The sequence below is a fragment of the Eucyclogobius newberryi genome, unplaced genomic scaffold, assembly GCF_026437365.1.
Source record: "Eucyclogobius newberryi isolate DKJ021-1_F unplaced genomic scaffold, fEucNew1.0.hap1 SCAF_8, whole genome shotgun sequence".
In the NCBI taxonomy this organism is placed as follows: Eukaryota; Metazoa; Chordata; class Actinopteri; order Gobiiformes; family Gobiidae; genus Eucyclogobius; species Eucyclogobius newberryi.
The window spans coordinates 156691-171313 of record NW_027316500.1 but is presented as its reverse complement, the minus strand read 5'-3'; the positions used below and the strand labels follow the sequence as shown (position 1 = coordinate 171313).

Sequence of the window (14623 nt, the reverse complement as noted above, 5' to 3'; positions counted from 1 at the left end):
CCTGAGGAAGACCACAAAATCACATGCCTGAAGGGGAAAAATATGTTTTTTTCACCACACCATGTCAAAGTGCCCATTATTCACAAGGAAATGCTAACTGCTGGAGAACCCAGCAGGCAAACCACTATCAGGTGTTTTGGGGCTGTGCTGTTGCTCAAAAATAATGGACTGAAATTCACAGGGCACTGCAGACTGTTTTTGACTTTGCCATCCCACTCAAATTTAAAACTATGTACTTGGGCCTCAACACTCCTGCCATGGACACAATAAATGGATACCCTTGGAACATACTTTTGGCTGTAGAGAAAAAGGCCATCACAAAGAAATGCTCGACACCAACCACGCCAACGATCAAAGACTTGACTGACATAGTAACAGACATTAGACATTGGATGAATGGAAAACAGTGACATTCAGGCTTAATTTGGATAAGCACTAATTTGATCGACTTTGGACCAAGTAGGACCCCTATTTTCATTTAAATGTGATTTTGTTTTTATTTTATGTTTAGTGCTATTTATGTTCTTTTTATTTCGATTTTTGCTCCCTGGTCGTGTCCTGTATTGTTTTATGTTTCATCGAAAGAAAAGAAAAAAGGACACACAGAACTAGTTCATTTTCTCGCTACGTTATGCCACACGTTTTGATCCCTTGCCTAATTCGGTGAAAAAGTAGCCAAAATAGCTCAGTTGGGAGAGCGTTAGACTGCAGATCTAAAGGTCCCTGGTTCAATCCCGGGTTTCGGCAGGTGTACCTGAATGTTAGTCTTTGCTCAAAAATACAATGAATAGGAATGCTGGGTCTATTGGATATTTTGCGAGATCAGGACATAAATGGCCTGGAAAGGATCTATAAAACATAAACAGCATGCTTTCGTTGGAACATTGTTAGCATGAACATGTTTGGTAACATGTTTGGTTTTGCTGAATGTTGTACCCAAGACCTTCTGCGTGTAGGGCAGATGTGATGACCACCACACAATGAAACCATGAAGCAGAAGTTTGCCTACTTCAATGCTGCTCTCTTTGATATAGCCCAATGATCAAATGTCATACTTATTTTCAAAACAGGACATCCTGTAGAAAGGTGTGGTTCAACGGTATAGCGGTTAGCGCTCTGAATCCAGAGTTTTTCTTCATTTCTAATTGCAATTAGAGGGGTAACCCTTTTATGGGTATGTCAAGATTCTCGCCTCTGTGGCGCAATCGGCTAGCGCGTTCTGCTGGTAGGCGAAAGGTTGGTGGTTCGTTTAGGGCCTGTTTAGTAAAAAGGAAATGCCTACTCTATTGTCTATGAAAAAGATTTACAAGGACAGTAAAGCCCACAAGAAGAGCCCTCAAACCCATACCTTTCTCCCTCAAGTTTACTGCTGCTACACTTTGCATTAAGAGAGGGAAAAGTATTGCTGCACATCAAGATTGTTTGCACTGTTTGCACAGCCTTGTTTCTCATTTTTTGGGCAAGGGATGATTGATGTAAAGACTTGTAGCTTTGGATCACCGTTATCCTTCCAAGGAGCAGTCTGCGGTTCCATGGTGTAATGGTTAGCACACTTTGAATCCAGCGATCCAAGTTCAAATCTCAGTGGAACCTTGAGTGCCCCGAGAGTAGCGTTACTCTTTTGAAAAAGTGCAGAAACAAGAAGAATCTTTGGGTAAAATCTGTGCTTACCCCCTGAAAGGAGCTAACCAAAGCATACAAACTAAACAAAGCTGTTAAAATCTGGAGCTGGTTTTCTTATGACCAAGCTTATGATTCAACGCCTGGATTACAAAAGGCGTAAACGTTTCACCGCATTGCAAAAGAAAATCAAATGAAAAGCATTGACGTTTTGAAGGAATCCTTTGACTTGGAGAGACAGGACTTTTATAGGACTTATTATGAGCAAGAAATGAAACAAAGAAATGACCACTATAATCCTCTGACAGTAATCTTCGTTGAAACCAATCAATCAGAACTTGCGAGGGGAATCATTTCTAAATGATCTCAATGCATTGGTAATCTGGACAACGTTCTGCTAATTATATTCTAAACCAATGGGAACGAGAAGTGAACCTGGTTTAGTCTGACCAAGAGTGTGGAAATGTAGGAACAGCCCTGAGGAAGACCACAAAATCACATGCCTGAAGGGGAAAAATATGTTTTTTTCACCACACCATGTCAAAGTGCCCATTATTCACAAGGAAATGCTAACTGCTGGAGAACCCAGCAGGCAAACCACTATCAGGTGTTTTGGGGCTGTGCTGTTGCTCAAAAATAATGGACTGAAATTCACAGGGCACTGCAGACTGTTTTTGACTTTGCCATCCCACTCAAATTTAAAACTATGTACTTGGGCCTCAACACTCCTGCCATGGACACAATAAATGGATACCCTTGGAACATACTTTTGGCTATAGAGAAAAAGGCCATCACAAAGAAATGCTCGACACCAACCACGCCAACGATCAAAGACTTGACTGACATAGTAACAGACATTAGACATTGGATGAATGGAAAACAGTGACATTCAGACTTAATTTGGTTAAGCACTAATTTGATCGACTTTGGACCAAGTAGGACCCCTATTTTCATTTAAATGTGATTTTGTTTTTATTTTATGTTTAGTGCTATTTATGTTCTTTTTATTTAGATTTTTGCTCCCTGGTCGTGTCCTGTATTGTTTTATGTTTAATCGAAAGAAAAGAAAAAAGGACACACAGAACTAGTTCATTTTCTCGCTACGTTATGCCACACGTTTCGCTCCCTTGCCTAATTCACTAAAAAGTAGCCGAAATAGCTCAGTTGGGAGATCGTCAGACTGAAGATCTAAAGGTCCCTGGTTCAATCCCGGGTTTCGGCAGGTGTACCTGAATGTTAGTCTTTGCTCAAAAATACAATGAATAGGAATGCTGGGTCTATTGGATATTTTGCGAGATCAGGACATAAATGGCCTGGAAAGGATCTATAAAACATAAACAGCATGCTTTCGTTGGAACATTGTTAGCATGAACATGTTTGGTAACATGTTTGGTTTTGCTGAATGTTGTACCCAAGACCTTCTGCGTGTAGGGCAGATGTGATGACCACCACACAATGAAACCATGAAGCAGAAGTTTGCCTACTTCAATGCTGCTCTCTTTGATATAGCCCAATGATCAAATGTCATACTTATTTTCAAAACAGGACATCCTGTAGAAAGGTGTGGTTCAACGGTATAGCGGTTAGCGCTCTGAATCCAGAGTTTTTCTTCATTTCTAATTGCAATTAGAGGGGTAACCCTTTTATGGGTATGTCAAGATTCTCGCCTCTGTGGCGCAATCGGCTAGCGCGTTCTGCTGGTAGGCGAAAGGTTGGTGGTTCGTTTAGGGCCTGTTTAGTAAAAAGGAAATGCCTACTCTATTGTCTATGAAAAAGATTTACAAGGACAGTAAAGCCCTCAAGAAGAGCCCTCAAACCCATACCTTTCTCCCTCAAGTTTACTGCTGCTACACTTTGCATTAAGAGAGGGAAAAGTATTGCTGCACATCAAGATTGTTTGCACTGTTTGCACAGCCTTGTTTCTCATTTTTTGGGCAAGGGATGATTGATGTAAAGACTTGTAGCTTTGGATCACCGTTATCCTTCCAAGGAGCAGTCTGCGGTTCCATGGTGTAATGGTTAGCACACTTTGAATCCAGCGATCCGAGTTAAAATCTCAGTGGAACCTTGAGTGCCCCGAGAGTAGCGTTACTCTTTTGAAAAAGTGCAGAAACATGAAGAATCTTTGGGTAAAATCTGTGCTTACCCCCTGAAAGGAGCTAACCAAAGCATACAAACTAAACAAAGCTGTTAAAATCTGGAGCTGGTTTTCTTATGACCAAGCTTATGATTCAACGCCTGGATTACAAAAGGCGTAAACGTTTCACCGCATTGCAAAAGAAAATCAAATGAAAAGCATTGATGTGTTGAAGGAATCCTTTGACTTGGAGAGACAGGACTTTTATAGGACTTATTATAAGCAAGAAATGAAACAAAGAAATGACCACTATAATCCTCTGACAGTAATCTTCGTTGAAGCCAATCAATCAGAACTTGCGAGGGGAATCATTTCTAAATGATCTCAATGCATTGGTAATCTGGACAACGTTCTGCTAAGTATATTCTAAACCAATGGGAACAAGAAGTGAACCTGGTTTTGTCTGACCAAGAGTGTGGAAATGTAGGAACAGCCCTGAGGAAGACCACAAAATCACATGCCTGAAGGGGAAAAATATGTTTTTTTCACCACACCATGTCAAAGTGCCCATTATTCACAAGGAAATGCTAACTGCTGGAGAACCCAGCAGGCAAACCACTATCAGGTGTTTTGGGGCTGTGCTGTTGCTCAAAAATAATGGACTGAAATTCACAGGGCACTGCAGACTGTTTTTGACTTTGCCATCCCACTCAAATTTAAAACTATGTACTTGGGCCTCAACACTCCTGCCATGGACACAATAAATGGATACCCTTGGAACATACTTTTGGCTGTAGAGAAAAAGGCCATCACAAAGAAATGCTCGACACCAACCACGCCAACGATCAAAGACTTGACTGACATAGTAACAGACATTAGACATTGGATGAATGGAAAACAGTGACATTCAGGCTTAATTTGGATAAGCACTAATTTGATCGACTTTGGACCAAGTAGGACCCCTATTTTCATTTAAATGTGATTTTGTTTTTATTTTATGTTTAGTGCTATTTATGTTCTTTTTATTTCGATTTTTGCTCCCTGGTCGTGTCCTGTATTGTTTTATGTTTCATCGAAAGAAAAGAAAAAAGGACACACAGAACTAGTTCATTTTCTCGCTACGTTATGCCACACGTTTTGATCCCTTGCCTAATTCGGTGAAAAAGTAGCCAAAATAGCTCAGTTGGGAGAGCGTTAGACTGCAGATCTAAAGGTCCCTGGTTCAATCCCGGGTTTCGGCAGGTGTACCTGAATGTTAGTCTTTGCTCAAAAATACAATGAATAGGAATGCTGGGTCTATTGGATATTTTGCGAGATCAGGACATAAATGGCCTGGAAAGGATCTATAAAACATAAACAGCATGCTTTCGTTGGAACATTGTTAGCATGAACATGTTTGGTAACATGTTTGGTTTTGCTGAATGTTGTACCCAAGACCTTCTGCGTGTAGGGCAGATGTGATGACCACCACACAATGAAACCATGAAGCAGAAGTTTGCCTACTTCAATGCTGCTCTCTTTGATATAGCCCAATGATCAAATGTCATACTTATTTTCAAAACAGGACATCCTGTAGAAAGGTGTGGTTCAACGGTATAGCGGTTAGCGCTCTGAATCCAGAGTTTTTCTTCATTTCTAATTGCAATTAGAGGGGTAACCCTTTTATGGGTATGTCAAGATTCTCGCCTCTGTGGCGCAATCGGCTAGCGCGTTCTGCTGGTAGGCGAAAGGTTGGTGGTTCGTTTAGGGCCTGTTTAGTAAAAAGGAAATGCCTACTCTATTGTCTATGAAAAAGATTTACAAGGACAGTAAAGCCCACAAGAAGAGCCCTCAAACCCATACCTTTCTCCCTCAAGTTTACTGCTGCTACACTTTGCATTAAGAGAGGGAAAAGTATTGCTGCACATCAAGATTGTTTGCACTGTTTGCACAGCCTTGTTTCTCATTTTTTGGGCAAGGGATGATTGATGTAAAGACTTGTAGCTTTGGATCACCGTTATCCTTCCAAGGAGCAGTCTGCGGTTCCATGGTGTAATGGTTAGCACACTTTGAATCCAGCGATCCAAGTTCAAATCTCAGTGGAACCTTGAGTGCCCCGAGAGTAGCGTTACTCTTTTGAAAAAGTGCAGAAACAAGAAGAATCTTTGGGTAAAATCTGTGCTTACCCCCTGAAAGGAGCTAACCAAAGCATACAAACTAAACAAAGCTGTTAAAATCTGGAGCTGGTTTTCTTATGACCAAGCTTATGATTCAACGCCTGGATTACAAAAGGCGTAAACGTTTCACCGCATTGCAAAAGAAAATCAAATGAAAAGCATTGACGTTTTGAAGGAATCCTTTGACTTGGAGAGACAGGACTTTTATAGGACTTATTATGAGCAAGAAATGAAACAAAGAAATGACCACTATAATCCTCTGACAGTAATCTTCGTTGAAACCAATCAATCAGAACTTGCGAGGGGAATCATTTCTAAATGATCTCAATGCATTGGTAATCTGGACAACGTTCTGCTAATTATATTCTAAACCAATGGGAACGAGAAGTGAACCTGGTTTAGTCTGACCAAGAGTGTGGAAATGTAGGAACAGCCCTGAGGAAGACCACAAAATCACATGCCTGAAGGGGAAAAATATGTTTTTTTCACCACACCATGTCAAAGTGCCCATTATTCACAAGGAAATGCTAACTGCTGGAGAACCCAGCAGGCAAACCACTATCAGGTGTTTTGGGGCTGTGCTGTTGCTCAAAAATAATGGACTGAAATTCACAGGGCACTGCAGACTGTTTTTGACTTTGCCATCCCACTCAAATTTAAAACTATGTACTTGGGCCTCAACACTCCTGCCATGGACACAATAAATGGATACCCTTGGAACATACTTTTGGCTATAGAGAAAAAGGCCATCACAAAGAAATGCTCGACACCAACCACGCCAACGATCAAAGACTTGACTGACATAGTAACAGACATTAGACATTGGATGAATGGAAAACAGTGACATTCAGACTTAATTTGGTTAAGCACTAATTTGATCGACTTTGGACCAAGTAGGACCCCTATTTTCATTTAAATGTGATTTTGTTTTTATTTTATGTTTAGTGCTATTTATGTTCTTTTTATTTCGATTTTTGCTCCCTGGTCGTGTCCTGTATTGTTTTATGTTTAATCGAAAGAAAAGAAAAAAGGACACACAGAACTAGTTCATTTTCTCGCTACGTTATGCCACACGTTTCGCTCCCTTGCCTAATTCACTAAAAAGTAGCCGAAATAGCTCAGTTGGGAGATCGTCAGACTGAAGATCTAAAGGTCCCTGGTTCAATCCCGGGTTTCGGCAGGTGTACCTGAATGTTAGTCTTTGCTCAAAAATACAATGAATAGGAATGCTGGGTCTATTGGATATTTTGCGAGATCAGGACATAAATGGCCTGGAAAGGATCTATAAAACATAAACAGCATGCTTTCGTTGGAACATTGTTAGCATGAACATGTTTGGTAACATGTTTGGTTTTGCTGAATGTTGTACCCAAGACCTTCTGCGTGTAGGGCAGATGTGATGACCACCACACAATGAAACCATGAAGCAGAAGTTTGCCTACTTCAATGCTGCTCTCTTTGATATAGCCCAATGATCAAATGTCATACTTATTTTCAAAACAGGACATCCTGTAGAAAGGTGTGGTTCAACGGTATAGCGGTTAGCGCTCTGAATCCAGAGTTTTTCTTCATTTCTAATTGCAATTAGAGGGGTAACCCTTTTATGGGTATGTCAAGATTCTCGCCTCTGTGGCGCAATCGGCTAGCGCGTTCTGCTGGTAGGCGAAAGGTTGGTGGTTCGTTTAGGGCCTGTTTAGTAAAAAGGAAATGCCTACTCTATTGTCTATGAAAAAGATTTACAAGGACAGTAAAGCCCGCAAGAAGAGCCCTCAAACCCATACCTTTCTCCCTCAAGTTTACTGCTGCTACACTTTGCATTAAGAGAGGGAAAAGTATTGCTGCACATCAAGATTGTTTGCACTGTTTGCACAGCCTTGTTTCTCATTTTTTGGGCAAGGGATGATTGATGTAAAGACTTGTAGCTTTGGATCACCGTTATCCTTCCAAGGAGCAGTCTGCGGTTCCATGGTGTAATGGTTAGCACACTTTGAATCCAGCGATCCGAGTTCAAATCTCAGTGGAACCTTGAGTGCCCCGAGAGTAGCGTTACTCTTTTGAAAAAGTGCAGAAACATGAAGAATCTTTGGGTAAAATCTGTGCTTACCCCCTGAAAGGAGCTAACCAAAGCATACAAACTAAACAAAGCTGTTAAAATCTGGAGCTGGTTTTCTTATGACCAAGCTTATGATTCAACGCCTGGATTACAAAAGGCGTAAACGTTTCAACGCATTGCAAAAGAAAATCAAATGAAAAGCATTGACGTTTTGAAGGAATCCTTTGACTTGGAGAGACAGGACTTTTATAGGACTTATTATGAGCAAGAAATGAAACAAAGAAATGACCACTATAATCCTCTGACAGTAATCTTCGTTGAAACCAATCAATCAGAACTTGCGAGGGGAATCATTTCTAAATGATCTCAATGCATTGGTAATCTGGACGACGTTCTGCTAATTATATTCTAAACCAATGGGAACGAGAAGTGAACCTGGTTTTGTCTGACCAAGAGTGTGGAAATGTAGGAACAGCCCTGAGGAAGACCACAAAATCACATGCCTGAAGGGGAAAAATATGTTTTTTTCACCAGACCATGTCAAAGTGCCCATTATTCACAAGGAAATGCTAACTGCTGGAGAACCCAGCAGGCAAACCACTATCAGGTGTTTTGGGGCTGTGCTGTTGCTCAAAAATAATGGACTGAAATTCACAGGGCACTGCAGACTGTTTTTGACTTTGCCATCCCACTCAAATTTAAAACTATGTACTTGGGCCTCAACACTCCTGCCATGGACACAATAAATGGATACCCTTGGAACATACTTTTGGCTGTAGAGAAAAAGGCCATCACAAAGAAATGCTCGAAACCAACCACGCCAACGATCAAAGACTTGACTGACATAGTAACAGACATTAGACATTGGATGAATGGAAAACAGTGACATTCAGACTTAATTTGGTTAAGCACTAATTTGATCGACTTTGGACCAAGTAGGACCCCTATTTTCATTTAAATGTGATTTTGTTTTTATTTTATGTTTAGTGCTATTTATGTTCTTTTTATTTCGATTTTTGCTCCCTGGTCGTGTCCTGTATTGTTTTATGTTTAATCGAAAGAAAAGAAAAAAGGACACACAGAACTAGTTCATTTTCTCGCTACGTTATGCCACACGTTTCGCTCCCTTGCCTAATTCACTAAAAAGTAGCCGAAATAGCTCAGTTGGGAGAGCGTTAGACTGAAGATCTAAAGGTCCCTGGTTCAATCCCTGGTTTCGGCAGGTGTACCTGAATGTTAGTCTTTGCTCAAAAATACAATGAATAGGAATGCTGGGTCTATTGGATATTTTGCGAGATCAGGACATAAATGGCCTGGAAAGGATCTATAAAACATAAACAGCATGCTTTCGTTGGAACATTGTTAGCATGAACATGTTTGGTAACATGTTTGGTTTTGCTGAATGTTGTACCCAAGACCTTCTGCGTGTAGGGCAGATGTGATGACCACCACACAATGAAACCATGAAGCAGAAGTTTGCCTACTTCAATGCTGCTCTCTTTGATATAGCCCAATGATCAAATGTCATACTTATTTTCAAAACAGGACATCCTGTAGAAAGGTGTGGTTCAACGGTATAGCGGTTAGCGCTCTGAATCCAGAGTTTTTCTTCATTTCTAATTGCAATTAGAGGGGTAACCCTTTTATGGGTATGTCAAGATTCTCGCCTCTGTGGCGCAATCGGCTAGCGCGTTCTGCTGGTAGGCGAAAGGTTGGTGGTTCGTTTAGGGCCTGTTTAGTAAAAAGGAAATGCCTACTCTATTGTCTATGAAAAAGATTTACAAGGACAGTAAAGCCCGCAAGAAGAGCCCTCAAACCCATACCTTTCTCCCTCAAGTTTACTGCTGCTACACTTTGCATTAAGAGAGGGAAAAGTATTGCTGCACATCAAGATTGTTTGCACTGTTTGCACAGCCTTGTTTCTCATTTTTTGGGCAAGGGATGATTGATGTAAAGACTTGTAGCTTTGGATCACCGTTATCCTTCCAAGGAGCAGTCTGCGGTTCCATGGTGTAATGGTTAGCACACTTTGAATCCAGCGATCCGAGTTCAAATCTCAGTGGAACCTTGAGTGCCCCGAGAGTAGCGTTACTCTTTTGAAAAAGTGCAGAAACATGAAGAATCTTTGGGTAAAATCTGTGCTTACCCCCTGAAAGGAGCTAACCAAAGCATACAAACTAAACAAAGCTGTTAAAATCTGGAGCTGGTTTTCTTATGACCAAGCTTATGATTCAACGCCTGGATTACAAAAGGCGTAAACGTTTCAACGCATTGCAAAAGAAAATCAAATGAAAAGCATTGACGTTTTGAAGGAATCCTTTGACTTGGAGAGACAGGACTTTTATAGGACTTATTATGAGCAAGAAATGAAACAAAGAAATGACCACTATAATCCTCTGACAGTAATCTTCGTTGAAACCAATCAATCAGAACTTGCGAGGGGAATCATTTCTAAATGATCTCAATGCATTGGTAATCTGGACGACGTTCTGCTAATTATATTCTAAACCAATGGGAACGAGAAGTGAACCTGGTTTTGTCTGACCAAGAGTGTGGAAATGTAGGAACAGCCCTGAGGAAGACCACAAAATCACATGCCTGAAGGGGAAAAATATGTTTTTTTCACCAGACCATGTCAAAGTGCCCATTATTCACAAGGAAATGCTAACTGCTGGAGAACCCAGCAGGCAAACCACTATCAGGTGTTTTGGGGCTGTGCTGTTGCTCAAAAATAATGGACTGAAATTCACAGGGCACTGCAGACTGTTTTTGACTTTGCCATCCCACTCAAATTTAAAACTATGTACTTGGGCCTCAACACTCCTGCCATGGACACAATAAATGGATACCCTTGGAACATACTTTTGGCTGTAGAGAAAAAGGCCATCACAAAGAAATGCTCGAAACCAACCACGCCAACGATCAAAGACTTGACTGACATAGTAACAGACATTAGACATTGGATGAATGGAAAACAGTGACATTCAGACTTAATTTGGTTAAGCACTAATTTGATCGACTTTGGACCAAGTAGGACCCCTATTTTCATTTAAATGTGATTTTGTTTTTATTTTATGTTTAGTGCTATTTATGTTCTTTTTATTTCGATTTTTGCTCCCTGGTCGTGTCCTGTATTGTTTTATGTTTAATCGAAAGAAAAGAAAAAAGGACACACAGAACTAGTTCATTTTCTCGCTACGTTATGCCACACGTTTCGCTCCCTTGCCTAATTCACTAAAAAGTAGCCGAAATAGCTCAGTTGGGAGAGCGTTAGACTGAAGATCTAAAGGTCCCTGGTTCAATCCCTGGTTTCGGCAGGTGTACCTGAATGTTAGTCTTTGCTCAAAAATACAATGAATAGGAATGCTGGGTCTATTGGATATTTTGCGAGATCAGGACATAAATGGCCTGGAAAGGATCTATAAAACATAAACAGCATGCTTTCGTTGGAACATTGTTAGCATGAACATGTTTGGTAACATGTTTGGTTTTGCTGAATGTTGTACCCAAGACCTTCTGCGTGTAGGGCAGACGTGATGACCACCACACAATGAAACCATGAAGCAGAAGTTTGCCTACTTCAATGCTGCTCTCTTTGATATAGCCCAATGATCAAATGTCATACTTATTTTCAAAACAGGACATCCTGTAGAAAGGTGTGGTTCAACGGTATAGCGGTTAGCGCTCTGAATCCAGAGTTTTTCTTCATTTCTAATTGCAATTAGAGGGGTAACCCTTTTATGGGTATGTCAAGATTCTCGCCTCTGTGGCGCAATCGGCTAGCGCGTTCTGCTGGTAGGCGAAAGGTTGGTGGTTCGTTTAGGGCCTGTTTAGTAAAAAGGAAATGCCTACTCTATTGTCTATGAAAAAGATTTACAAGGACAGTAAAGCCCACAAGAAGAGCCCTCAAACCCATACCTTTCTCCCTCAAGTTTACTGCTGCTACACTTTGCATTAAGAGAGGGAAAAGTATTGCTGCACATCAAGATTGTTTGCACTGTTTGCACAGCCTTGTTTCTCATTTTTTGGGCAAGGGATGATTGATGTAAAGACTTGTAGCTTTGGATCACCGTTATCCTTCCAAGGAGCAGTCTGCGGTTCCATGGTGTAATGGTTAGCACACTTTGAATCTAGCGATCCGAGTTCAAATCTCGGTGGAACCTTGAGTGCCCCGAGAGTAGCGTTACTCTTTTGAGAAAGTGCAGAAACATGAAGAATCTTTGGGTAAAATCTGTGCTTACCCCCTGAAAGGAGCTAACCAAAGCATACAAACTAAACAAAGCTGTTAAAATCTGGAGCTGGTTTTCTTATGACCAAGCTTATGATTCAACGCCTGGATTACAAAAGGCGTAAACGTTTCACCGCATTGCAAAAGAAAATCAAATGAAAAGCATTGACGTTTTGAAGGAATCCTTTGACTTGGAGAGACAGGACTTTTATAGGACTTATTATGAGCAAGAAATGAAACAAAGAAATGACCACTATAATCCTCTGACAGTAATCTTCGTTGAAACCAATCAATCAGAACTTGCGAGGGGAATCATTTCTAAATGATCTCAATGCATTGGTAATCTGGACGACGTTCTGCTAAGTATATTCTAAACCAATGGGAACGAGAAGTGAACCTGGTTTTGTCTGACCAAGAGTGTGGAAATGTAGGAACAGCCCTGAGGAAGACCACAAAATCACATGCCTGAAGGGGAAAAATATGTTTTTTTCACCACACCATGTCAAAGTGCCCATTATTCACAAGGAAATGCTAACTGCTGGAGAACCCAGCAGGCAAACCACTATCAGGTGTTTTGGGGCTGTGCTGTTGCTCAAAAATAATGGACTGAAATTCACAGGGCACTGCAGACTGTTTTTGACTTTGCCATCCCACTCAAATTTAAAACTATGTACTTGGGCCTCAACACTCCTGCCATGGACACAATAAATGGATACCCTTGGAACATACTTTTGGCTATAGAGAAAAAGGCCATCACAAAGAAATGCTCGACACCAACCACGCCAACGATCAAAGACTTGACTGACATAGTAACAGACATTAGACATTGGATGAATGGAAAACAGTGACATTCAGACTTAATTTGGTTAAGCACTAATTTGATCGACTTTGGACCAAGTAGGACCCCTATTTTCATTTAAATGTGATTTTGTTTTTATTTTATGTTTAGTGCTATTTATGTTCTTTTTATTTCGATTTTTGCTCCCTGGTCGTGTCCTGTATTGTTTTATGTTTAATCGAAAGAAAAGAAAAAAGGACACACAGAACTAGTTCATTTTCTCGCTACGTTATGCCACACGTTTCACTCCCTTGCCTAATTCACTAAAAAGTAGCCGAAATAGCTCAGTTGGGAGAGCGTTAGACTGAAGATCTAAAGGTCCCTGGTTCAATCCCGGGTTTCGGCAGGTGTACCTGAATGTTAGTCTTTGCTCAAAAATACAATGAATAGGAATGCTGGGTCTATTGGATATTTTGCGAGATCAGGACATAAATGGCCTGGAAAGGATCTATAAAACATAAACAGCATGCTTTCGTTGGAACATTGTTAGCATGAACATGTTTGGTAACATGTTTGGTTTTGCTGAATGTTGTACCCAAGACCTTCTGCGTGTAGGGCAGATGTGATGACCACCACACAATGAAACCATGAAGCAGAAGTTTGCCTACTTCAATGCTGCTCTCTTTGATATAGCCCAATGATCAAATGTCATACTTATTTTCAAAACAGGACATCCTGTAGAAAGGTGTGGTTCAACGGTATAGCGGTTAGCGCTCTGAATCCAGAGTTTTTCTTCATTTCTAATTGCAATTAGAGGGGTAACCCTTTTATGGGTATGTCAAGATTCTCGCCTCTGTGGCGCAATCGGCTAGCGCGTTCTGCTGGTAGGCGAAAGGTTGGTGGTTCGTTTAGGGCCTGTTTAGTAAAAAGGAAATGCCTACTCTATTGTCTATGAAAAAGATTTACAAGGACAGTAAAGCCCACAAGAAGAGCCCTCAAACCCATACCTTTCTCCCTCAAGTTTACTGCTGCTACACTTTGCATTAAGAGAGGGAAAAGTATTGCTGCACATCAAGATTGTTTGCACTGTTTGCACAGCCTTGTTTCTCATTTTTTGGGCAAGGGATGATTGATGTAAAGACTTGTAGCTTTGGATCACCGTTATCCTTCCAAGGAGCAGTCTGCGGTTCCATGGTGTAATGGTTAGCACACTTTGAATCCAGCGATCCGAGTTCAAATCTCAGTGGAACCTTGAGTGCCCCGAGAGTAGCGTTACTCTTTTGAAAAAGTGCAGAAACATGAAGAATCTTTGGGTAAAATCTGTGCTTACCCCCTGAAAGGAGCTAACCAAAGCATACAAACTAAACAAAGCTGTTAAAATCTGGAGCTGGTTTTCTTATGACCAAGCTTATGATTCAACGCCTGGATTACAAAAGGCGTAAACGTTTCAACGCATTGCAAAAGAAAATCAAATGAAAAGCATTGACGTTTTGAAGGAATCCTTTGACTTGGAGAGACAGGACTTTTATAGGACTTATTATGAGCAAGAAATGAAACAAAGAAATGACCACTATAATCCTCTGACAGTAATCTTCGTTGAAACCAATCAATCAGAACTTGCGAGGGGAATCATTTCTAAATGATCTCAATGCATTGGTAATCTGGACGACGTTCTGCTAATTATATTCTAAACCAATGGGAACGAGAAGTG

At 40.8% G+C, this 14623-nt stretch overlaps 7 non-coding genes across 7 annotated transcripts; all 7 read left to right on the top strand.

The window, feature by feature from the left end:
* Positions 1–674: 674 nt before the first annotated feature.
* Positions 675–747, top strand: trnac-gca (transfer RNA cysteine (anticodon GCA)). Its single transcript has one exon. It is a non-coding gene; the product is annotated as a tRNA-Cys (tRNA).
* A 2022-nt stretch (positions 748–2769) lies between these two features.
* trnaf-gaa (transfer RNA phenylalanine (anticodon GAA)) lies at positions 2770–2842 on the top strand. The gene has a single exon. It is a non-coding gene; the product is annotated as a tRNA-Phe (tRNA).
* Positions 2843–4865: 2023 nt separating this feature from the next.
* On the top strand, positions 4866–4938 carry trnac-gca (transfer RNA cysteine (anticodon GCA)). Its single transcript has one exon. It is a non-coding gene; the product is annotated as a tRNA-Cys (tRNA).
* A 2022-nt stretch (positions 4939–6960) lies between these two features.
* trnaf-gaa (transfer RNA phenylalanine (anticodon GAA)) lies at positions 6961–7033 on the top strand. Its single transcript has one exon. It is a non-coding gene; the product is annotated as a tRNA-Phe (tRNA).
* Positions 7034–9055: 2022 nt separating this feature from the next.
* Positions 9056–9128, top strand: trnaf-gaa (transfer RNA phenylalanine (anticodon GAA)). Its single transcript has one exon. It is a non-coding gene; the product is annotated as a tRNA-Phe (tRNA).
* A 2022-nt stretch (positions 9129–11150) lies between these two features.
* Positions 11151–11223, top strand: trnaf-gaa (transfer RNA phenylalanine (anticodon GAA)). The gene has a single exon. It is a non-coding gene; the product is annotated as a tRNA-Phe (tRNA).
* A 2022-nt stretch (positions 11224–13245) lies between these two features.
* On the top strand, positions 13246–13318 carry trnaf-gaa (transfer RNA phenylalanine (anticodon GAA)). The gene has a single exon. It is a non-coding gene; the product is annotated as a tRNA-Phe (tRNA).
* The last annotated feature ends 1305 nt before the right edge of the window (positions 13319–14623 follow it).